Source organism: Enhydra lutris, unplaced genomic scaffold, assembly GCF_002288905.1.
Source record: "Enhydra lutris kenyoni isolate GAN:26980312 unplaced genomic scaffold, ASM228890v2 scaffoldscaffold20, whole genome shotgun sequence".
NCBI classification, from domain to species: Eukaryota; Metazoa; Chordata; class Mammalia; order Carnivora; family Mustelidae; genus Enhydra; species Enhydra lutris.
The window spans coordinates 15,671,014-15,696,499 of NW_019154104.1; the positions used below are offsets into that span (position 1 = coordinate 15,671,014).

Consider the following 25,486-nt stretch of genomic DNA (forward strand, 5'->3'; position numbering starts at 1 on the left):
GTGGCTCAGTGGGTTAAGCCTCTGCCCTCGGCCCAGGTCATGATCTCAGGGTCCTGGGATCGAGCCCCGCATTGGGCTCTCTGCTCTGTGAGAAGCCTGCCTCCCTGTCTCTCTCTGTCTGCCTCTCGCCTACTTGTGAGCTCCTTCTCTCTCTGTCAAATAAATAAAAAATAATATAGTGTTGCCTGGGTGGCTCAGTGGGTTAAAGCCTCTGCCTTTAGCTCAGGTCATGATCCCAGGATCCTAATATCGAGCCCCATATCGGGCTCTCTGCTAGGCAGGGAGCCTGCTTCCCTTTCTCTCTCTCTCTGTGTGCCTCTCTGCCTACTTGTGATCTCTGTCTATCAAATAAATAAAATCTTTTAAAAATAAATAAATAAATAAATAAAATATTAAAAAAAAAGTCAAGAGAGTTGGGGGAAATTGGAAGGGGAGGTGAACAATGAGAGACTATGGACTCTGAAAAACAATCTGAAGGGTTTGAAGAGGTGGGGGGGTGGGAGGTTGGGGGAACCAGGTGGTGGATATTAGAGAGGTCACAGATTGCATGGAGCACTGGGTGTGGTACAAAAACAATGAATACTGTTATGCTGAAAATAAATTTAAAAAATGATTAAAAAAAAAAAAAGTCAAATCTTCACCCTATGACTCAGCAATCAAACTACCGGATATTTACCCTAAAGATACAAGTGTAGTGATCCGAAAGGGCACATGCACCCGAATGTTTATAGCAGCAATGTCCACAACAGCCAAACTATAGAAAGAACCTAGACATCCATCAATAGATGAATGGATAAAGAAGATGCGGTAGGTAGGTATGTATGTGTGTGTGTGTGTGTGTACATACACACACACACACACACACACACACACACACACACACATATACACAATGGAATACTATGCAGCCGTCAAAAGAAATGAAATCTTGCCATTTGCGACAACGTGGATGGAACTAGAGGGTATTATGCTGAGCAAAATAAGTCAATCAGAGAAAGACAATTATCATATGATCTCCCTCATATGAGGAATTTGAGAGGCAGAGTGGGGGGTTTGGGGCTAGGGAAGGAAAAAATGAAACAAGATGGGATTGGGAGGGAGAAAAACCATAAGAGACTCTTAATCTCACAAAACAAACTAAGGGTTGCTGGGGAGAAGTGGGGTAGGGAGAGGGTGGTTGGGTATGGACATTGGGGAAGGTATGTGCTATGGTGAGTGAAGTGTGTAAACCTGGCGATTCACAGACCTGTACCCTCTGGGGCTAATAATACATTATATGTTAATAAAAAATAAAAAATTTAAAATTAAAAAAAAAAGTCAAACCTTCACTCTGTGCTCTATGCAACATGCCCACATTAGTTTCTTTTTATGCCAAAATAAGAACATGGTCCTTGAATAATAGAATAAAGTAAAATAAATCTCTATAGGGATCATGTGTGGAGAAATGGGCAGGGACTGGGCATGCAAAGTCTTCTGGATAATAACAATTTGGGATTTTATTCTAAGTGTGACAAGAAACCACAGAAGCATTCTTAGCAGTGAAGGGGCAGGATTTGCTTTATACATGTACATGGATGACCTCTTGTGTGGTCTCAATTTTCTTATTTATAAAAAGAAAGTGTCAAACTAGAGCAGTGGTTCTCAAAGCATAGCTCCCAAAGCAGCAACATCAGTATCTCCTAGAAACATGTTAGAATGAATGTTCTCAGTCCTCTACCAAAGACCCAATGACTCAGAAGCTTGGAGGGTAGGGCCCAGCAAGCTGTGTTTCACTGAGCCTTCCAGGTGGACTATGGTGCACAGGCAAGTTTCAGAACCACTGGATTTCATGAACTCAGATATTCCTTTCAGCCCCAAAGTTCTATGTTTCTACTCAAGTCCTTCGCAATGCAGGTCCCAAATCCTCATGAATGAGACTAACCATCCAGCATTTTCATCCGCAATAATTTGTTTTATGGAGGAAGTATTCAAAGAAAAATAAATAACAATCTAATGCACATATCTCACATTAGTACACATTTTATGTCCTAAGCCAATATATAATAAGATGAAAAGGAGTTATGTATAATGCCACAATGACCTCTACATTTCCACTCATAGTTATCGACAGAATGAATTTCCCTAAATCCCATATCCCCTGTATGATTATCTGCCTAGGTTTATACAAAATTATGAGGCCATTAGAAGGATTAGATCTATCTCTATGTTCTATAAAGATCTATGCAAAGAAGGTATTTAATCGGAGACAAGAGAGAATGATAAAATGGCAGGCCCTTTGGGGTTGCACAACACTGAGTTAGAACTCCGGTTACACTACTGGTCTAAGAGTCAGAATTAAAATGTGGGTTGGGTCTCATAGATAACTATACACTCTAAATAGAGCTAGCATTATATTCCTTTGTGCTTGAAGAGGCATTCATGAAAAATGGCTACATGATTTTGTTCCATAAAATAATTTTCAGGCGCTACTTTACCAAAGTCTGCTATGTTAGGTGTGGGGGTATGATTATTTGAAACAGACTCTGGGATCATACACAGTATTGACTTTTGGTAAGTCCCCAGGGTTAACACAATTTATAACTGGCCAAATAAAATCACTTTAAAATTAAGAAAGCAAACATGAGTTTCTTTAACAAATTCAGGAATGCCAAAATGAAGGGGCATGTCTTCAAATTAAAAAGAGAATATTTTATGATAATCAACAGTTATCTATTCTCTGTATTATAGATACTTATGGACCCAGTAGAATATTTTAGGCTATATTCTATCCCACAAGGACAAGGCATTCCTCTGAACTGTAATACCAATTTGGAAATTATTTCTGTACTATCATGGGATACATGCTTGTATAGTTGTTTAAGTCTTTAATTAATGTAAACTTTGTACATGTTTATGCTTTGCACCCCTAATGAGACTATAAGGAGCTCCTGACCAAGGACCAAGGCTTTTGCTTCTATTTCTCAACAGAACAGAGCATAGTAGATTATACAGGCTAGGTGTGGAATGAAAATATTGATTATAAATCATGTTACCCAGGAGGTATACAGGCTGAAAATAAATACACTCAGGAAAAGGTACAGATGAATCTATTAATAATATTAAATGGCTACAGTGCAGTGGCTAAAAGCACAAATGCTGGAATTAGATAGGTGGAATCCACGCTAAGCCATTCATTAACCATGAGTTACTCAGTCTCTATTTTTAACTCTCAAGTTCCTCAACTACACTAAGATGGGAATAACAATATCCATTTCAAAGAGCTGCAAGTGTTGACTAGATAACATACATGAGGCTTACTACATAGAGATCAACATGTATTCACTATTAATAATGTTAATGATAATAGATATTCATAGCATAGGATCTATTTAAGATAATATTTTGATATTTGAGTTATATGACATATAAGCAACTATGATACCTATATCCATCTATAAAATTATTCCCTTTGTTCAGACACAGATGGGAGCTGAATGCTTGGTCTCATTTAGCCTGGGTACTACATTTTTATGATTTAGTAATAAGATTTATTAATAATACAATGGAATATTATGTACCCATTCGAAATCATTTTATTTTTTTATTTTTATTTTTTTTTAAAGATTTTATTTATTTGACAGACAGAGATCACAAGTAGGCAGAGAGGCAGGCAGAGAGAGAGAGAGAGGAGGAAGCAGGCTCCCTGCTGAGCAGACAGCCCTACACGGGGCTTGATCCCAGGACCCTGGGATCATGACCTTAGCCGAAGGCAGAGGCTTTAACCCACTGAGCCACCCAGGCGCCCCCGAAATCATTTTAAAGAACATTTATTAACATGGGGAAAGCTCATGCTAAAACTTAAGTGGAAAAAAGATGACTGTGCTCTAAAAGATCCAGTGTTGTAATGGAACTGTTTTGTTAGAAATTATTAAATTTTATTTAGTTCATTAAAATCTGCATATCCATCTATGAAGAAAAAATACTAAAGGGTAATAGCTATCAACTGTGAGCAGTGGAACCACGGATTTTATTTTTCCTCTTTATATTTTTCAGCATAGGCCAAATTTTCTGCAGCAAAAAACCATTAATTTGATGATACAGGAAAATCGTACACATAATTTAAAATAATAAAAAGACCAAAGACTTAGAAAAACATAAGGAACTGCTTACAAGAGAATGTTAAGTTAAAAATCAGAGATACCAAGAAAATTAAGTGCACTCTCTCCTACATATAAGAAAATGCTCACTGTGCTGAAACGTACATTAGAGTTATTTCTGGTTGATATATTTTGAGTAGTAATTATCTTTTGCTTTTCCAATATTGCCCAGGTTTTTTTTTTCAAAATGAGCACATATTGATTTTATTAATTATATACACATACATATACACACATATATTAACACATACATATATGTGTGTATATTTATACATATATTTACAGATGATAGATATTTAGAGATCTCCCTCCTCTCCTCCAAGGGGCCTCAAGCCCTGATTTTTTTTACCACAAAATCTCTCTAAACCCCCAGGAGTTACATTGCAGGCCTGGTATTTAACCACTGCAATGCTGTGTGACGGGTTGAGTCTTCAGAATACAGCATCTGGCGTAGCTAGCTACTTTCCCATCTCTAGGAAACAGCACAGGAACTAATAGCCAAGGCCGCATATGCAAATAAGAAATTAAGAAAGAAAAGTACATGGATTATTAAAATTAATTGAAGAAAACCAATCTAAAACAAATAAGTAATTGTGTTTTGGTTTTGCAGGCTGACGAAGATGTTGATGTGGGGGAGGAGTTTCTAACCGAAATTACAGCCTAGCAACAGGAAAAGAGCTGGAAGACTCTAGTACACAACTTAATTTGTCATTCTCGACAGAAGCTTCTACACCTAAAATAAAAATTTAGAAAATAAAATGAAGCGAAGTAAGGTTTAGCATCCATAGAGGAGGGAGGGAATTGAATTCTGCACTGGTTCTTCATTGCTCATGCCCTAAATGTACTTTTTTTTTTTTTTAAGATTTTATTTATTTATTTGAGAGAGAGCCTGATGTGGGGCTCGATGCCAGGACCCTGAGATCATGACCTGAGCCTAAGGCAGAGGTTTAACCCACTGAGCCACCCAGGCGCCCCTAAATGTACTTTTGTAAGATGGCAATTATCAGGTTCTGGCTAATAGGCAGCTCCCTACAGCAGGGGAGTTCCTGGCTGACACCCCATGCTTTCTTCCCCATGCTTCTGGGAAGGAAGGAAAAAGAAAGGAAGGGAGCAGGGGTCTCACCCCTGTAACCCACAGAATCTCCCTCTAACAGTCCCGGGAGCTGGGGGAATAATTTAGTTTGAAAGATTCTGCTATTGGGCAATGGATATTGAGGGGAGAAGCACCCACTTATAGGTAGAGGGCTCAAGTTTGTTGAAACAGCTTTGCCCCCGACTGTGGGATCTCGGGCAAGTTCACTCCTCAAGTGCAAACAAACCCACCTTAGGAAGCTCACAATGCTTCACAAGCTTCCTCTGCTCAGTGTTTATTATGGGCCAGTCAGGCCACTAAATTTATGAGAAACATGAAGAAAACAGGACTAAAAACGAGTTACAGAAAGAAAAAAAGGAGATTGGGGAACTGAAGGAAACTGCTAAAGTTTATAGGGAAAAAAATCTTGAATGTTTATAGGATTTTTTTTTCAAATTTCTTACTTAAAATAGCATTTTGGGGGGTGCCTGGGTGGCTCAGTCAGTCAAATCAAACATTTAGTTTCAGCTCAGGTCACGATCTCAGGGTGGTGAGATGGAAGCCCCACGTCAGGCTCCGCGCTAGGTGCGGGGCCTGCTTCAGATTCTCTCCCTCCATCTCCTTCTGCACCCTCCCTGCCCCCAAGAAAAGAGCATTTTGAGCAAAAGGTTAAAGTGCTACAAAACAATGGAGATCACATAGATTTTCCCCCTTTCCAAGAATAGCTAACACTTTACAGCTCGACAGACACCCACTGACCAACAGCATCAGCATCCCTGGGGAGCCTGCTGGAAATGCGGGATCTCAGGCCCCATCCACAAGCTCTCCACGTGATGTGTGCAGACTAAAGTTTGAGAAGCACCGACCTAGATTGGATCTTTTCTTTTTCACTTTCAAGTATAACCTGGATTGGTTCCCTTCTCTGGTTTTTCACTGACATTCCTCTAGTTAAGACCCCTTGAAAAGATGGATTTTTTTTTTTTTTTTTTTTGGAAAAGTCATAATTGACTTATTGACTGAGTCGTGCTCTCCCTCATTTAGCCAGGAAATATTTACCAGGACCCACTAAGTCGAAGGCCAGACTTGAGTGCTATGAAGAAAACATTTCTGCTTTGAAGAAAGATGGGTCCACAAGGGGGGAAAGCATGAATGGTTTATGGAGAATAATGCATCAGTTCCATTTTGCTGGAATGACCATGATGAGTAATGCAAGGAAAACTCGCTGCTTAAAAGGCAGGATCAACATCCCATAGTGATGTTTTTTTGGAAGTTTTTCCAAACTTGGTTAATGATGTAGCAATGTCCCACATGTACCATATCTATGTATTGACTGAATTCTTATTTATTTCATCTTTTTTAAATGCCTGAATTCTTTATTTCATTTTTTTAAAGATTTTATTTATTTATTTGACAGAGAGAGAGAGAGAGATCACAAGCAGGCAGACAGAGAGGGGGAAGCAGGCTCCCTGCTGAGCAGAGAGCTCGATGCGGGCCTCGATCCCAGGACCCTGAGATCATGACCTGAGCTGAAGGCAGAGGCTTTAACCCACTGAGCCACCCAGGCGCCCTTATTTCATCTTTTTAAAAAACTCTTTCACCTCTTTTTACTTACATATATTTTCATTTTAAAATAAATGTATACTACTACTATATACACGGAAAGCCATTATCATTTGCCCATAGACATTAACCATAAAAATAAATAAAATGGAAATAAAATAATGTTAATCAAGTCTCAGAAGAGAACATTGCCCGCCAAAGACTGAGCCTGAGGCCAGATACCTCTCTGCAAGTGAAGGAAATTAGTAAGAGGTAGGGGATATTAAAGACAAGCAAACTTGACTTTTTCCTTGATATAATCAAAAGCAGCACACATTTCCTATTCCAGTCAAGCCACTCTGGCCTTCCCTATCTACTGGCTGCTCCCACTCCATAGAAGACACCCCGAGGCCACTGTTTTTCCAAAGCATGCACAGAGCCTTCCAGTCCGGCTCCTCTCATCTCCTCTGTCCTGAGCATCGCGGCCCCCTTGGATGTCTTCTTTCTCTACATTTTGAATAGGAGATGAGAAGTCTGCAACTCAGCAGTTAATGCTAATTCATCATTTCACACACACATGTCCTACCTCTAAAACCAGGCTCTGCAGCTCTCCTGCGCCAGTGATAGGCTCCCATTAGGGGACAGATAAATTTATGTGGATGACGGTTAGATTGCACCCCCTGGGGAACCACCTAGAATCCAACTGAGGTGTCAGGAAGTACTGAATAGCTTAGACATCGATCCCTCAAATTGCAGTACTAAATCTTCCTCCTAAACCTCCCAGCAGCTGCTGTGCAGCAGCTTTCAAGAGGTGGTTTTCTCATCAGAGACCACAATCAAGCCCATTAGGTCTGGGGTGGCCCAGTCTTGCTCCACGGTACTACCTGTGAAGGCGTTCAGCACAGTTCATAACCACAGCCTTACTTAAGTGGCACAAAGCGCTTACCAAGCCCAGCAGAGTAGAATAAGGCCAGCATTAACGCTAGCACAGAACCACAGGAGGGCTCTGTTAAAGGCCCTCCGCCGAACTGCACTGCTCTGATGGCGACTTCCCTTCTATACACATTACCTCTAATGACTAGAGAGAAAGTTACAAGGCCTGTTAAAGGGCTATTTTACAGGATTCAGGACAGCTCCCTATAGCACCTCCTGAAATTTGCACTTTTCCTAACAGACCCTTTCCGCGATCTCTCCCGCTGTACCCACCACATCCTTGCTTTGTCCCTTCTTTCTAAATCTGCTTTGTAATTTCCTTTCTTTTTTAATACAGTAGAAATTACACTATACTTGGGAATAAGAAAGCCTCAATTGTAGCTAGGCTTTCCCTGGCCACAGATTTCCCATTGGATATGGGCATTTTTCTTTTATCTAAAAATTACTGATCAACCACAAAGTGTCATACACCATAAAGAACAGTCACTTCGGGTCTCTGAAAGATCTCCAAAACATTTTTTTTTAATAATTCTCAAATGCTCTTACCTAGTCAGTCATTCGCCGCATTATTTCCCCTGTCAGCAAATCTGACACTTTTTAGAAAGAGGAAAGGAGAAGCAAGAGCCATCTTTGCACATTTTTGCTCTGAGATACATTTTCATCCAGTGACCAAACGGATGGCTGTTATTAAGTTATCTACAAAGTGGAGAAGATAGATCCATATGGATTTACTTAAAAATCATTCATATACTCTATTCCACAGAATAAACAGAGGAGTTACCATCCACCACCTCTGGGGTTAAAATAAGGTTATAGATTAACCGGATTGGTTTGGGGACTTTTCAGCAATTAATTTCCATTCCTCTGGAGTAAATGACTATAGCCAAATACTGACATGTTAGTACCCAAACCTTGTTTCCAAAATATGTAAATGTTAATTACACACTTGCTGTGTACCCTAACAGTGTGCCAGATGTTTAAGGGTAGAAAAGATACTCAGAAGCAGTTTCTTTCCATAAGGACTTATTGACATATATTGGCACTTATCCCTAAATAGATAAAAGACATGTATATCTGCCAATAAAATAGTCTTTTCTGGTCTCTTATTCTGTAATGCAGAATGTATGCAACTGGAAGCACAAAGTCTTGTTAAAATTGCACTTACTATATAATGCTTTCTACCGATAATCCATGACTAAGGACCTCCATTAAAACAAATGAGCCTTAGATCAATACTATGTCTCTCCATCTGATAAGAACTTTTTCTTGTACATGAATTTTGTTTTTCTCTAACTTAAATGGAGCCCAAGGACAGGAACAGAGTGTTCTTTTATGTCTTGTAAGGCTTAGGAAATAATGAGAATAAGAGCATTCCTAGTAATCCACTCATAAAATCATGAAGGCAAGATCATGAAGGAAACTCTTAGCATGCAGAGAGGCGAACAAAGAAAAGCAAATACTTCCAGAGAAATAAACTTATTTACAGATGTATTTTTCCTTCCCAAAGAACTCAAACTCATATCGTGTCTTAGTCACTGTGTTAACAATTGCTCTAGTTTCACAATCTATACGTCATTTTCTTTGTAAACATAATTGTGTTCTACTACACTGCCAACAAGCTAGGGTTGTTTGTTTTTTATCAAAGATTTATTTATTTGAGAGAGAGAGAGAGAGAGAGAGAGAGTGAGCATGTGGAGATAGGGAGCAGAGGGAGAGAGAGGGAGAATCCCAAGCAGACTCTGTGCAAAGCTCAGAGCCAGACACAGGGCTGGATCTCAGGACATTGAGATCATGACCTGAGCCAAAACCAAGAGTCCCATGTGCCTCATCTAACTGGTTTTTATGTTTTTCTCTGATATTTCCTGTTAGGGAAGGTAAGGTCATGTTATATGCCAGAATTATGGTTAGTTCTATACGAATCATCACTGTCCTTACTAAAGGCCCAGTGTGTAAAGGACCTCAGCTCAGGCCCAGGGCTGAGATCACTTGCCTTTCTACTCTGCTGGACAAACCCACGTTTCTAGCCCACCGAGATATACAGGATAGCTCAAGGATAGCAAATAGGTTTATGGCACTTTCCAGCCCTGATTGAATAGTAGCTTCTATCTCCCATACTGTCCTTTAAAGAACTCTGAGTCTGGACCCCCAAGATCCAAAAGCCCGACATCGGTTATCTTTGCCTAAACTGGTAAGGGATGTGAAAACAGCTCATACTTCCCCAGGTGTCTGCCACTGCCCATTTCTTTGGAAAGATGAAATTAGTCTCACTGAAACAATTAGCAACCAGCACATAAAGGAGGGCACGTTGTGGCTTGCTGCACTTTGAGAGCTGGATGGATAGACCAGATCCCATGGCAACCCCTAAGGCTCCTGCTCACCTCTAGCATTCCCACCTTTGTGTAATTCCCTCTGCTTGAGTATGGGTGGGACCTGTGACTTGCTACTAACCAACTGAATAAGGCTAAGGCCATGAGATATCACTTCTGTGATTATGTTAGTGAATATAAATACATTAAAATACTTGTTTGCCCATACTCCAAGCTCTATTACAAAGCTGTCATCACCAAGACAGTATGGTACTGGCACAAAAACAGACACATAGATCAATAGAACATAATAAAGAGCCCAGAAATAGACCCTCAACTCTATGGTCAACTAATCTTTGACAAAGCAGGAAAGAATGTCCAATGGAAAAAAAGACAGTCTCTTCAACAAATGGTGTTGGGAAAATTGGACAGCCTCGTGCAGAAAAATGAAACTGGACCATTTCCTTACACCACACATGAAAATAGACTCAAAATAGATGAAAGACCTCAACGTGAGACAGGAATCCATCAAAATCCTTGAGGAGAACACAGGCAGCAACCTCTTTGACCTCAGCCACAGCAAATTCTTCCGAGGAACATCACCAAAGGCAAGGGAAGCAAGGGCAAAAATGAACTATTGGGACTTCATCAAGATCAAAAGCATTTGCACAGTAAAGGAAAAAGTCCACAAAACCAAAAGACAACTGACAGAATGGGAGAAGATATTCGCAAATGACATATCAAATAAAGGGCTAGTATCCAAAATCTATAAAGAACTTATCAAACTCAACACCCAAAGAACAAATAATCCAATCAAGAAATGGGCAGAGGACATGAACAGACATTTCTGCAAAGAAGACATCCAGATGGCCAACAGACACATGAAAAAGTGCTCCACATCACTTGGCATCAGGGAAATACAAATCAAAACCACAATGAGATACCACCTCACACCAGTCAGAATGGCTAAAATTAACAAGTCAGGAAACAACAGATGCTGGCGAGGATGCTGGCGAGGATGCAAAGAAAGGGGAACCCTCCTACACTGTTGGAGGGAATGCAAGCTGGTGCAGCCACTCTGGAAAACAGCATGGAGGTCCTCAAAAAGTTGAAAATGGAGCTACCCTAGGACCCAGCAGTAGCACTACTGGGTATTTACCCTAAAGATACAAATGTAGTGATCCGAAGGGGCACATGCACCCGAATGTCCACAATAGCCAAACTATGAAAAGAACCTAGATGTCCATCAACAGATGAATGGATAAAGAAGAAGTGGTATATATATACAATGGAATACTATGCAGCCATCAAAAGAAATGAAATCTTACCATTTGTGACGACGTGGATAGAACGAGAGGGTATTATGCTGAGCGAAATAAGTCAATCAGAGAAAGACAATTATCATATGATCTCCTCATATGATATGAGGAATTTGAGAGACAAAGTTGGGGGGCTTGGGGGATAGGGAAGGAAGAAATGAAACAAGATGGGATCAGGAGGGAGACAAACCATAAGAGACTCTTAATCTCACAAAACAAACTGAGGGTTGCCAGGGAGAAGGGGAGTAGGGGGAGTAGGGAGAGGGTGGTTGAGTTATGGACATTGGGGAGGGTATGTGCTATGGTGAGTGCTGTGACGTATATAAGCCTGATGATTACTAGAGCAAATAATACAGTATATGTTAATAAAAATTAAATTAAAAAGATAAATCACAAAAATAAAATACTTCTTTGCTTTCCTTACCACTAGCTTCAAAAGAGTGTGTGGCTGTATTGTGAACTGCCTGTGGACAGGGCCACGTGTCAGGGAACTCTGCAAAGCTTCCAGAAGCAGGAGGCCTGAGTCTTACACCTGCAAGACAATGAATCCTGGCAACCACCATGTGAGTTTGGAAGAAGATCCCAAGTGTCAGATGAGAACACAGCTCTGGCTAACACCTTCCCTGCTGCCTTGTGGGGCCTCAAAGCCCAGGGAACCCAACTAATCATACCTGGACTTCAGACATCCAGAAACTGTGAGGCAACATGTGTGTTGTTCTATGCAGTTGAGGTTGGGGTGATTTGTTTGCACCAAGAGAAAGCTAACCCAGGGAGGTACTGAGAAACCTCGTTGGAGAGGAAATGTAACCTGAGTGTGAGGTTCTTGATATGCAATGAGATTTTTCCCAGCCTGGCAGCTCTCTGAGAAACTGCAAACCTCCCTCTGAAGACAAGGAGAGCTGGGAAGAGAGGGATTCAAGAACCCTGCCCCCATGACAAGCTGGGTTTTACACTCCAGTAGGGCTCTCTGACTGCAAAACCTGTGGTCCTTCCAAGGCACGACACGCTGCCAGCTTCAACACATGGAGGTGTGCTGGGTCATTCCACCTTCACTGCAGCTCTGGCTCTGTGTCACGTGACTGCTTCTCTACCTTCCAGGACCCACAAAGACAAGGCACCGAGTCCAAAGAAGAAAGGCACTGGGGAGGATGTGGGGGTTCAAGGAGTTGGTTTGTCACATGTAACTCAATGGGACTCAGGTACCAGCAACCAGCTCCGGTTCTTACCCTTTAGACATAGGCATCAAGCTGGAAACGATTATTATTTAAAGATTTTATTCTTGTATTTGAGAGAGAGGCAGAGAACATGAAGAGGAGAGACAGAATGGAAGCAGACTCCCTACTAAGCACAGGGCTCAATCCCAGCACCCTGAGGTCACCATGTGAGCCAAAGTCAGACACTGAACCAACTGAGCCACCCAGGCACATCAAACCAGAGATTATTGATATGACTGATGGCAGCAGAGAGGGGTAAGATATTTGAAACTTTTTGTAAAAGCACCCCAAGAGCAATTAATATGTTTTTGCAATATAACTGCTTAGGCAGACTGCTATAAATATGTTCCTTTTGCAAATGACCTGTTACACAGAAGTTTACGGTTATAAACATAACTACAGAAAGATGCCTTGGCTTGTGTGGTCAAATGCACTTTTCCCCTTCCCATTGCTTGTTTTTCCCCTGATTCTGCTTGATAAGGAAGCCGTTCAGGGAGAAGAGAACTAGAGGTCCTACAGCAAATACAGCTTGGCCAGGAGGTACATGGGCACCCACGGTTAGTAAACCTTCATACTAAGATGGCAGCTTTAGCTGGCGAAGAGTATCTCAAAACTTAAGTTGAGTGACCTCTCCTTGGAGTAACCTCCGGCACTAAGCCAAGCCAAGGACTGTTCAATGGGCTGGGCCCTGGTTCTCCACATGAACACCGTCTCCTTCAGCTGCAGGTCTTTCAATCTGCCCAACAGCTCCCAGAGTGTTAAAGTCCTTTCTGGCATAACCACTGAGCAGCTCAGAGAACACCACAACTACATACAATGGGTTACATGAGAAGTCTCTGCTGGCTACTGACATGCAGCATGGAAACAAAGAGAAGTCAGGGGACCTTGCCCAAAGAATCGATGAGTGGGGTAACGGCTGTAATGCATGTAGGTTTCAACGTTTATTCATCCAGTAAACATTTATTGCACGTACTTGAGTCCATAAATTCACTCTACTGGAGAGGAGCAGTACAGAGATGAGTAAACCATTGTTCACAATCTCACACTGACCTAGGAAAGGAAATAAACTTGTCAAGGCATCACTGTAACACACACAGTCCATTCAAGGACAAATGTGGAAGCTATGAAATAGGCCTGTGTTAAGTAGTTCCCAAGAGGAGCAGTTAGTTGGGTTTTCAAGCAGGAATAGAAGCACACCAGGCAAACAAAAGGGGGAGAACAATTCAGGAGAAGGGGCAGTTTGCCACACCGACCACAGCATAAATTTAGCTCCCTTTCTCTAGTTGTCTGCCCAGCTGAAGGTCAAGTAGTTCTCCTACCTACTCCCTTCACTAGCAAAACAAACTAATTTCTGCTTTGGCTGTCATGAGTGGACGACACATGTGCCTCCCAGGCACCACCCTCTCAGTCCTTGGGTGGAGCTGGGCAGGCAGGTACAGACACCCTAAGCCCAACAGCCCGGACAGGCAACCTTGGAAGGTGGTCAGCCAAGCAAGGTGGAATGGTGTACTCCTCAGGAAAACTCTGGGAAGCAAGATCTAATTCACTGACTCTGTTGTGCATGATTCCAACCCTGAGCATTTTCTCATAATGTTTTTTTTTAATTTTTTAAGATTTTATTTATTTATTTTTTATTTTCAGCGTAACAGTATTCCTTGTTTTTGCACCACACCCAGTGCTCCATGCAATCCGTGCCCTCTCTAATACCCACCACCTAGTTCCCCCAACCTCCCACCCCCCACCGCTCCAAACCCCTCAGATTGTTTTTCAGAGTCCATAGTCTCTCATGGTTCACCTCCCCTTCCAATTTCCCCCAACTCCCTTCTCCTCTCATAATGTTTTACATTTAAGACGGGACTGCTTACTTCCTCTCTGCAAAGCTGTGTCTCACCACGCATTCCAAACCTTCCCCCAAGCCAGTAGTCACATTGGCAAATTGAGAGAAAAATTCTTCGCATTCTTTTAACATACCTTGGGCTTGCAATTGTTATTCTTTGCGGAGCCAGAGAAAAATGAATCACACACAGCTAAACAACAAACAGGATTTTTGAAAGATCCTGTTTATATACATAAATTCTTTTCCAAAAATGATGAAGAAAGTGAAAAGTTGTTTAAAAATATGTTCCCCACATGTTGTTTTGGAGTGTGAAGAATGGGCAGCTTCACGTTGAGCGGTGAGCGCTGGTGGTTGTGTTTAGTGGGAACACATGGAAGCCTGATGGGGTGTGAGATGTAGCAAAACCCCCGGAAGGAGTCACTTGCGTGCCCAGGAGGCACTTCCTCCTCCGCAGTCATTCCAGCCCTTGGCCCTCTCTCTTCTCAAACTCCTTCAGTCCCTGCTTCCACCAGCATCGTGCAATACACAACTTTCTTAAAGAACATCTAACTTCTGTTGCTTGGGAACTTGAAGAGTTGCTGTCCTCCTTTTCCTCTTAACAAATGTGCAAATTGTATACACAACCCAAATCTTAACTGCGTATGGCATGGTCGCTAGAAGCATTCAGGAGTTCCACAGATCACCTGCGAGTTCTAATATTCCTGTGTACTGGTTGGGGGATCTTAGACAGCCACCCTGCTGGAGTGAACTGTAGACAGACCTAAAGCCAATTCTCACAGGGAATGTTCCTAAGGAACTGACACCCAATGTCACCGTCAACTATCAGAAATATACTGGGATTCCTTTGCCCCCAAGATAGTTAGAATTTTCAGAACAGTGAGACGTGGAGGGAGCAGAGTTAGAAAATAACTCTGCCTTGAGAACGGCAAAGGGAGATTTCTGCCTCCAACTGTAATCCTTCCTCCAGGGACGTGGTATTATCCTCAACTGTGTGTCCCCTGGGAGGCACTGGGAGCCCTGGGAAGCTGCACCTCTCTCTGGGATACGATGCTTTAAAAGCTACACTAAAGCATCTCTCTATGCTTCCGTAGCCTCTGTCATCCAAGAAACTTTACATCCTCCAACTGGGTCTGTTGGCAACTTCTCCATCAATCCTGTCCCCATCCTATTGGTAAATCCACATTGTTTCTAAACTTGAATTTCCTTCTCTTCAAAATAAAGATAATATCTATACATATCCACGTATTTACTGAAAAAATTAAAGGAGATATTTCCCATAAAGCCCTTATAACACAGTGCTTGGCACTCAGCTATAATGATAAATGGAATTATACTACACATATAACATATGGAGTCTATAACTCTATGCTTACATATAGATATAAATCACAATTCTATTTATAGTTATGAGTATGTACATAAATAGCATTTTTCTTTTTCTGAGAATCTACCAAAACACCACATACTTCATGTGTATTATCTCAAATGCTTACACCAACACTTCAAGGTGTGTAATCATAACTTCGTTTGAAGACTTGGGGAAGTGAAACCTCAGAAGGCAATGTCATTACCCCAAGATCAACCACCTAGTTATGGTAAAGCAGCATCTGAATGTAAGTCTGGGTTTGTTTCATTGCATCTTGCCTTCTTTACGATTAAACTCCGAAGCATTTTGTTCCAAAGAGGTGCTGAGGCTCCTCTTAAAGGGTTCTTAATGCAGTGGGTCAGCAGCAAAGGGAACAGCATCGCCTTGAATCTGCATTTGGCTGGATATTCGTGTTTTCATACATCCTGAGATTCGCTGGCAAGGACACTGCATTCCCTTCCACATTTACGCCAACAAGTACCAGCACTCCTGCCACCACCGACCTTCACTCCACTGCACTAACTAAAGCTTGTCTCTAAGATTAACCATCAGCGAGCAGCATCTGAGAAAGCGTGGAAGGCATGTGTACCGAGACCCAGTTCAGATGCTACTGTTTTTGTGAGGCGCTCACTGACTTAGCCTGACGACTGACCTCTTTCTTCTGAGCAACCATAACACTGGTGCAAACCTATGTTTAATTTAATAATGACTAATACTACTGCTAAAATTGATCGAACACTTACTCTGTGTTAGGTACCGTTCTAAGTGCTCTCCATGCATCATCCCATGTAATCCTCACAATAATCCTCCAAGACAACAGCATCATGACCCTCAGTTTTCAGCTGAGTAAAATGAGGATTGGACTGACACGGATTCCTTGTTTGCTCCTCCACCCCTTAGACTCTGAGATTTCTCAGGGTGTGTCTTCCTCATCTCTCTTCACCCAGCACCCCTCTGTTGGGTGGGTGCTGACAGCCATCACTGCACTTCTCCTTAAAAAAATATATACTCAGTCAAGTTGCATTTTACATGTGAGGAGACTGAGACTCAAAGGGACCAGGTAGCTTTTCCAGAGGAAGATCATAGCTGATTAGAAGAAGAGGTGCTATTCATTTATTTTTAAGATTTTATTTATTTATTGGACAGTGAGAAAGAGAGAGGTACAAGTTAGGGAGCAGGGAGCAGGCAGAGGGAGAAGCAGGCTTCCTGCCAAGCAGGGAGCCCAAAGCAGGCTTGCTGGATGCAGGGCTCGATCCCAGGACCGCTGGATCCCAGGACTGCTGGATCATGACTGGAGCCAAAGGCAGACGCTTAATGATTGAGTGACCCAGGTGCCCTAAGAGGTGCTATTCAATGTATGCTTGTCCATTCCCTTCCCCAAGCCTGTCCCTCCCTTTACATAAAACAAAACAAAAACAAAACAAACAAACAAAAACCCGCCTTTTGACTTTAAAGAATGCAAGGGTACAAGGAATGCTAGTGTATTTTGCATTTGGTGGCAAGCTCGGGGAGATGTTTTATATGCTAGAAGAGAGATCAGGAGGCATCAAGCCACCAGGACTTTCTGAGAAGACAGGCTCAGTCCAGCATGAACAATGATGCATTATTAGGAAACAAAAAGACCTCCGGAATTCACTGTTCATTGATAGTTTAGTGATTAAGAGAATGGTCCTCGGGTAGGACAGATCTAAGTTTGAATCCCTGCTCCCTCTTTGTCCCTGCAGGACCTGAGGCTAGACATCTAATCCATCTGAACGACAACTTCCCCATCTGTAAAATAAGGATAATAATTCCCTGCTTGATGGGAACTGTAAGGAGGATTCCAGTGAGATAATGTATACAAAACTATTTGAATCAACGCTATGTGCCATTACGCCCTTCCTATTACATTTTTCTCCCAGGGTTTATACCAAATGCTACCCCAAAAGTGCCCATCAGCACTCATTTCTCACATGTTTATACACAGATACTCCTGACAGAAGTTCCCATGAAAGGGGCTTTTCCTTAATCCTGGTTAATTCTTCGAATGAGACCCCAATGTGTATTTTATCACCAACCACACACTAGTTCATCACTGAAATGATTTTTTCTTCAAATTGCTAAGTTTTATTCCTGGGGTGATCACCCCAATAAGAGTTTGCAGATAGAAAACACAGCAGAGTAGAAGTCCAAGCTCTGTTTTGTTCAGAACTGACACTGTCTCCTCTGAGAGGAGAAATAAAAGCGTTATGAGTGAAAATGTCACTAAGTTAAACAATTAACCGACTTCGGAGAGACGGATTTACTGCATTCCCCCACCCCCACCATCCCAGAAAGCAGAGCCACCCACACATTCCCAAAGCCGCTTATTTTGCAGACAATTCCCCTGGTTTTTAATGGGTTTTTTTTCCAGCCTATTGGAAACCCAGAAATCATTCTCTTGACTTTATTATCAGCAAGAGTCCACATACTACCTGGATTAATTCCATTCGCTGAGACAGAGGATTTTCTTCGGGATAGCTAAGTCTTAAGAAGAAATAGGCGCTGTAAATCGTTCAGGCAGAAGAAGAAGAATGTGGGGGGAGGGGTGGTGATCCATTTTGATCTTTTCCTGCAGCTGAATGCTCAATGAAGATTTTTTTTGGATGATTAATTCCCTTTCCCAGTTCTAGATACGGCACTCTAGGGTGGTAAATACCTTGAAATTCCTCTGATTTATATGAAATGCAAGTTGCCGGAAAATTCCAAAGATTCCAAAGATGAACTGTTTGGTTGGGGCACCTGACTGTCTTGGTCAGTTAAGCCAATGACTCTGATTTAGGCTCAGGTCATGATCTGAAGGCCGTGGGTCTTACTCTCTTCTCTCTCTCTCTCTTTCTCTCTCTCACGTGCGCACGCTTTCAAATAAATAAATAAATACTTTAAAATAAACAAATAAATAAACTTAACTGTTTGGTTGTTTGTACTTTGAGAAGCAAAAGAAATAGAAGCCATCGGTTCAGGTCATGATCTCAGGATCCTGGGATCGAGCCCCACATCGGGCTCTCTGCTCAGCAGGGAGCCTGCTTCCTCCTCTCTCTCTCATTCTGCCTGTCTCTCTGCCTACTTGTGATCTCTGTTTGTCAAATAAATAAATAATATCTTTTAAAAAAAAAGGAAAAAGATATAGAAACTAATAATCAAGAACTTTTAGGCCCAGGTATTTCATCTACTCTTTCCACTCCTGGTATCTCCTACCTCCTCATGCTCACCTCCCCTCAGAAAATTCTAACCATTTCCACTTCCACACCAACACCTATGGTTTCATCTTTTTTTAAAGTTTTTATTCATTTTAGTAATCTCTACACCCAACATGGGGCTCAAACTCATGACCCCAAGATCAAGAGTCTCATGTTCCTCCAAATGAGCCAGCCAGGCACCCCAATGTTTGTTTCCATCATAAGCCATGACCAAAGGGCTTATGGGAACGATGTGGAGACAGTTTATTTTCTTAGACTGCAATTCGCCAGTAAGTAATTACACATAATCTTCACCATATGGGACCACAAGGTACAGCAGGGATGGTTCCTACAAGCCTGAAAGGGACAGACTGATGACCTTGAAAATAAGAGCAAACGAAAGTCCCAATGTCTTAAGCTAGCCCCAATCTACCTTAAGAGGTATATGTTTGATTCCCACCCTATATAGAAATCCACTGATTACCAACATATGGACATTTCCTCTCTGTCATTATTTTTGCTATTTATTCCTTTATTTGGCTGAATGAAGAAAGCATTCATTCATTTACTATATATTAAGCACCCACTTTGGGCCCGATATTAGGATACACTAGTGAACAGACATCTCTGCTTTCTTAAAACAGGATAATAAACAGACATTTCTCCAAAGAAGCCATACAAATGCTCAACAGATGCATGAAGAAATGCTCAAAATCCCTCACCATCAGAAGAATACAAATCAAAACCCCAATGAGATACCACCTCACACCAGTCAGAATGGCTAAAATTAAGGTCAGAAAACAACAGATGTTGATGAGGATGTGGAGAAAGGGGAACCCTCTTACACTGTTGGTGGGAATGCATGCTGTGCAGCCACTCTGGAAAATAGTACGAAGGTCGCTTAAAAACTTAACAACAGAGCTACCTACCCTATGACCCAACAGTCACACTACTGGGTATTTATCCAAAGGATACAAACATAGTGATTGGAAGGGGCACCTGCACCCCAATGTTTACAGTGGCAATATGTTTATAGCCAAAATATGGAAAGAACCTAGATGTCCATCGACAGATGAATGGATAAACAAGATGTCACACACACACACACACACACACACACACACATACACAGGACTATTACTCAGCCATCAAAAAGAATGAAATATTGCCATTTGTAAGGACAGATGGAACTAGGGGGTATTATGTTAAGAGAAATAAGTCAGTCAGAGAAAGACAAATACCATATGGTTTTACTCATACGTGGAATTCAAGAAACAAAACAGATGAAATAGGGGAATAGAAAGAAAAATAAGATGAAAACAGAGAAGGAGGCAAATCAGAAGAGGCTCTTAACTCTAGGAAACAAACTGAGGGTTGCTGGAGAGGAGGTGGGTCGGGGGACAGGGTAACAGGGTGATGGCATTAAGGAGGACACCTGAAGTAATGAGCACTGGGTATTATATGCACCTGATGAATCACTAAATTCTACCTCTGAAACAAATAATACCATATATGTTAATTAAATTGAATTTAAATTAAAAATTATTTTAAAAAAACAGGATGGTAGTTTGATGGAGAGTACAGGCTCTAGAAGCACTCTACCTGGAGTAGCATCCTGGCCTTGCTCTAAATGGACTGTGTGATCCCGCACAAGCTGCTTACCCTCTCTGTGAATTAGTTCCTCCTCTGTAAAATGGGGGTATTAATGGTATGTATCTTCTAGAAATGCTGTGGGTTTTAAGTGAATTAACAGCAGCCATGGAACAGCTGGAATATGTTAAGTAAGCACTCAATAATTAAGCGAATATCATCATGAACTCCACTTACGCAGGTCCTGTACCTTTTTTTCAAGGCTACTCCTCTGTGAAGCTTTGTCTTGACTGCCTCAGCCCAGAGACTTTCATCCTCCTTTCTTTCAACAGTTATTCAGTGGATGGAAAATGGGATTTATCTTGGACGTCAACACTGATCAATAAACAATGACTGCCTAGACGTCAGGGTTAAAAAGCCATACGAGGCCAATTCCAGTATCTCCAGGGGCAAAAAACTGTATGTAAAGATTAATGAGTGATGTGTGACATAAATTAGGAAAAGTAGCATGTCAGTGTTGGGCTGTGTATTTGTGTAACCAAAATGACTTTTCTGTTTCCCAGACCTTTTGGTTTTATTTAGATACATTATTTAACTTCCGAGCCCCAGTTTTCTCATTTGTAAAAATATTTTTTAAAGATTTTATTTATTTATTTGACAGAGAGAGAGAGAGCACAACGGGGGTGGTAGTAGTTAGAGGGAGAAGATGTGGGGCTCCATCCCAGGGCCCTGGGATCGTGACCTGAGCCGAAGACAGATGCTTAACCGACTGAGCCACCCAGGAGCCCCTGTAAACATATTTTTTAAGAATAATATTTCTCAGGGAAGCCTGGGTGGCTCAGGGGGTTAAGCTCCTGCCTTCAGCTCAGGTCATGATCTCAGGGTCCTGGGATCAAGCCCTGAATCAGGCTCTCTGCTCAGCAGGGAGCCTGCTTCCCTCCCTCTCTCTGCTTACTTGTCATCTCTTTCTCTCTCTCTCACTCTGTCCAATAAATAAAGAAAATCTTTTAAAAATAAAAAAGAATGATCTTTCTCAGTATTGTTGGGATATCAAATGAGATGTTGGGTATGAAGCAACTGGTGAGAAGTGGGCACACAGTAAGAACTCATTTAATGTTTTTACTCTTATCATCATCACCTATTATCACCAACCAGAAGCACTGCCAAGTGGGCACTGTTTACAGAATGTCTTAGAGTGTGAGAATTTTTAACACAGGGCCCTGTCCCCCTGGGTGGTAACCAGCTAGTGGGCAGCAGCCCGTGAGCCTCAGGTGCCTGACCGCTGCTTTGGTGGAGGAGGAGGTCCGCAAGGTGCATCCGTGGTGTGGGTGGAAGCTGGGGTGAGAATGCCTTTCCTCCTCCATCCTGCTGACCAAAGTCAGAGCTGGCAGGTGAATGGATTGCTGAAAAGCCTCTCTTTCCTGAGCCAGCGCCGCTGTGCTGCTGATACACAGAGAGCAAAATGAAAGAAGACCAAGTATCAGATGGGCTTTTCCTCAAGGGGAAACCCACGGCAATTCCTCTTGGCGAAGAAAGCTGCGCAGGACACAATTCAGGGAAGCTAAGGTTTTGCATCGGCCCCGCTACAGGCCATGTGCTCAAAATGCAGAAATAAAGCAAAGAGGGACGGAGGAACAAAGCAGTCCCTGGAGGTGGAAGGCGGGTGGGGGGGGCGGGGGGAACAATGGAGCTTTCGCAGTATTTTCTTTTATTCCACATTTAACAGTATAGGCTGCCAGGAGACCATTTGAGGCACCGTAAGAAAAGAAAAAATGATGGAGTTGCCCCAAGGTGCAATGCAGGAGAGCAGAGCTACTGCAAGAGATAAGAGAGCAGTCTGGAGCCGCCCTTGGCAGCCACAGCCAAGGCCCCAAAAAGGCTCCCATGCACCATCCACTGGAAGCCAATAAAGAACGCATGTGGCCATTTTTCCTCCCCCTCTGTAGTTTCAGTAAAGCAGCAGATTTGAGGTTGTTGAAGGCTCCAGTCTGGGATGTGCTCTCTGTGCTCATTAGTCACGTGGGCTCTGCTTGGATGGGTTTTGGGTCCCTTTCTCCCCTTTCCAGAGTGATGCTGACAGCACTCTTACCGCACTACTTCCTTTTAAATCTGCTATTCAGAATAGCCCCTTTATTTGCACAAGCTGATCGCTCATTATCCAGCTGCAAAATCCAAGGCTCAGATGCATTAAGTGACCCGAGATTACACAATTAGAAAGTGGTAAACAGGCGTAAATTCACTGAATTCAAGCATAGTGCTGCTTCACGGGGCCGTGGTCCTTCTGCATAGCCCTGATCCACAGGAGACAACTTCATTCCCCAAAGGTCAGCTGGTTCTTCACACATCTTCTAAGACTAGGGGCAGAGGGAGCAAAGATGGGGTGCTCTCCTGAATGATCTCCCTAAATGATTACAGGAGTTTTCAAATTAAGTCTTTACTAAAATCCTAGTGCTTTTATTTCAAAATAAACATTTTAGGAGTGCCTGGGTGGCTCAAATGGTTAAGCGTCTGCCTTTGGCTCAGCTCGTGATCCCAAGGTCCTGGGATCGAGTCCTGCATGGGGCTCCTTGCTCAGTGGGGAATCTGCTTCTCCCTCTGCCTGCTGCATTCTCTCTCTCTGACAAATAAATTTAAAAATAAATAAATAAAAATAAAATAAACGTTCGATTTTGGAATAATATTAAATTTACCAAAAAGTTGCAAATCTAGCACAGTTCTCATATGCCCTTCACCCAGTGTCACCCAACATTGACATATTACATAATCAGTTCCATTTGTCAAAACTGAGAAACTAACATTGGCTCATTACCATTAACAGAATTTCAGACTTTTTCCAGATTTTGCCCACTTTCCACTAATGTCCTCCTTCTGTTGCAGGAAGCAACCCAGGATACCACATTATATTTAGAATTCCATTACATTTATCACATCCCTGGTGCCTCCTTAAACTTAAGAGCTTCAGTATATTGAAGACAGACCCCATGTCCTTCCTGATGCCTACCTATGCCCAGCACATCAGGGGCATACAACATGTTGATGAATTAACCACACAAAAATCCCATTTTAATCATCATTATGAAAATCTGGACCCTTTGGCTTAAAATTCTGGTGCATATATATATATGTATATATATATTTTTTTTTTAAGGTAGAAAGGGAACATGTTCAAAAAGGAGTAACACTTTCTGCTGACACTGCAAAGCTAGTTCTTCAAACTCAGACTAAATACAAAATACAACCCATCAGCTGGGAAGAGAAAACAGTCCATTAAACACTCAAAGAGCATCAGCCTCCCCTTCCACCAGATCTGAGAATCCTTCTACCACATCCAGTGATGCACCACATGAGAAATTCAAGAAGAAGAATAGGAGTTGTAAGAACTTGAAAGAAATGTAAATAAGATTTTAATCAGTCTATTGCATGGATCAGAGTTGGTAGCACACCGTTAAATATTCTCATCCTGGAGCTGGTATCTATATATAGCTATTAATTGTGCAAATTCCCTAGTTCCTCAATGCCAGGATTCCAAACCAGCTGTTAAGTACAGCTGTTTTTGTTTTTTGTTTTTTGTTTTTTAAGTGGGAGCAAGGGAGAAAAGGAATAAATGATTTCAGAAGCAAATACAACCTAACTTTCATTCTGTGATAAACTGTTTTGCAGTTTAAAAATACAGAAATAAGTTTCCCATGGATATTATGTTTCCCTCACAAAATACATAAACGTTGTCCAGGGTAACTCTAAATGGTTGGGGTAAATAATGCAATGGGATATCGAATGTCCCTAATATTATTTGAGTTGCTACAAGCAGTCTTATAAAAAATAGCTCTCCTAATTTTCATGTCAAAAAAACATCACACAAATGCCTAAAGCAACTTACGTTTTTCCACTGGAAGTATTTTGTCCTCATCTGATTAACATTCTCTTGAGTACCCTCACTGTTTGCCTAGCAGTCTATTACAAAAACATGCATATGCAGAGAACATATATACAGAGACACACGGAGTGACACACAGAAAGGCAGATGTAGATAATATAAGGCTTTTGAGGGTGATACTCATTTTGGTAACCCCAAGAGCATCTGGTAAAGTATACTCCAAAAGGCTTAAATAAGGAAGCAAGTAAAGCAGGTTTTTTCTTCAGGTTGGTAGGGTAGGTCACCTCTGCCTTATTCTACCCCTTAAGTATCAGTGAAATCCATGCAACAAAGGAGTCTTGCACCTAGAGCTGTCACACTGTTGGTATTTCTTCCAAAGGGAAAATCACTTCAAGGTCACATGCCTCCCAGCCAATCCCAAAGCCTTGGGGTTTTTTCGGTAAAACTGAAATAATACCTCCTTTAAAATTTGGTGTAAAAAAAAAAAAAGCAAATGAGTTCATTTATTCATCCATCCACTAAACAACTATTATTTGAATATCTAAAATGTGCCAGATTAGAAGTAAAGAAAGAAAGTGAGGAGAACAGGAACAACTCCATCCAGCCCTGATGGGATCGATAGCCTGCAAGGCTCCTCTTAAAGGCATCAATTAAAGGACATTGAAACAGTAGTTCTAGAACTCAGGTACATTGGAAGCACCTGTATACTTTGTAAAACACATGCTTCTGGGCTCCACCTCAGTGTCTCTGGGTCAGTAGGCCTGGGGTGGAGTGGAAGAATTTACACTTCTTTTTTTTTTTTTTTAAAGATTTTATTTATTTATTTGACAGGCAGAGATCACAAGTAGGCAGAGAGGCAGGCAGAGAGAGAGAGAGAGAGAGAGGTGGAAGCAGACTCCCTGCTGAGCAGAGAGCCCGATGCGGGGCTTGATCCCAGGACCCTGGGACCATGACCTGAGCCGAAGGCAGAGGCTTTAACCCACTGAGCCACCCAGGCGCCCCCCTCCTTTTTTTTTTAAGATTTTATTTATTTATTTGACAGAGACCACAAGTAGGCAGGGAGCCTGCTTCCTCCTCTCTCTCTCTGCCTGCCTCCCTGCCTA

The 25,486-nt window shown here is 41.8% G+C and overlaps 1 protein-coding gene across 2 annotated transcripts in view; it reads right to left on the reverse strand.

The window, feature by feature from the left end:
- LOC111148522 (neurexin-3-beta) overlaps nucleotides 1–25,486 on the reverse strand; it is a 1,534,880-nt gene that overhangs the window by 1,019,440 nt on the left and 489,954 nt on the right. The gene's annotated exons all lie outside the window — the stretch shown is intronic.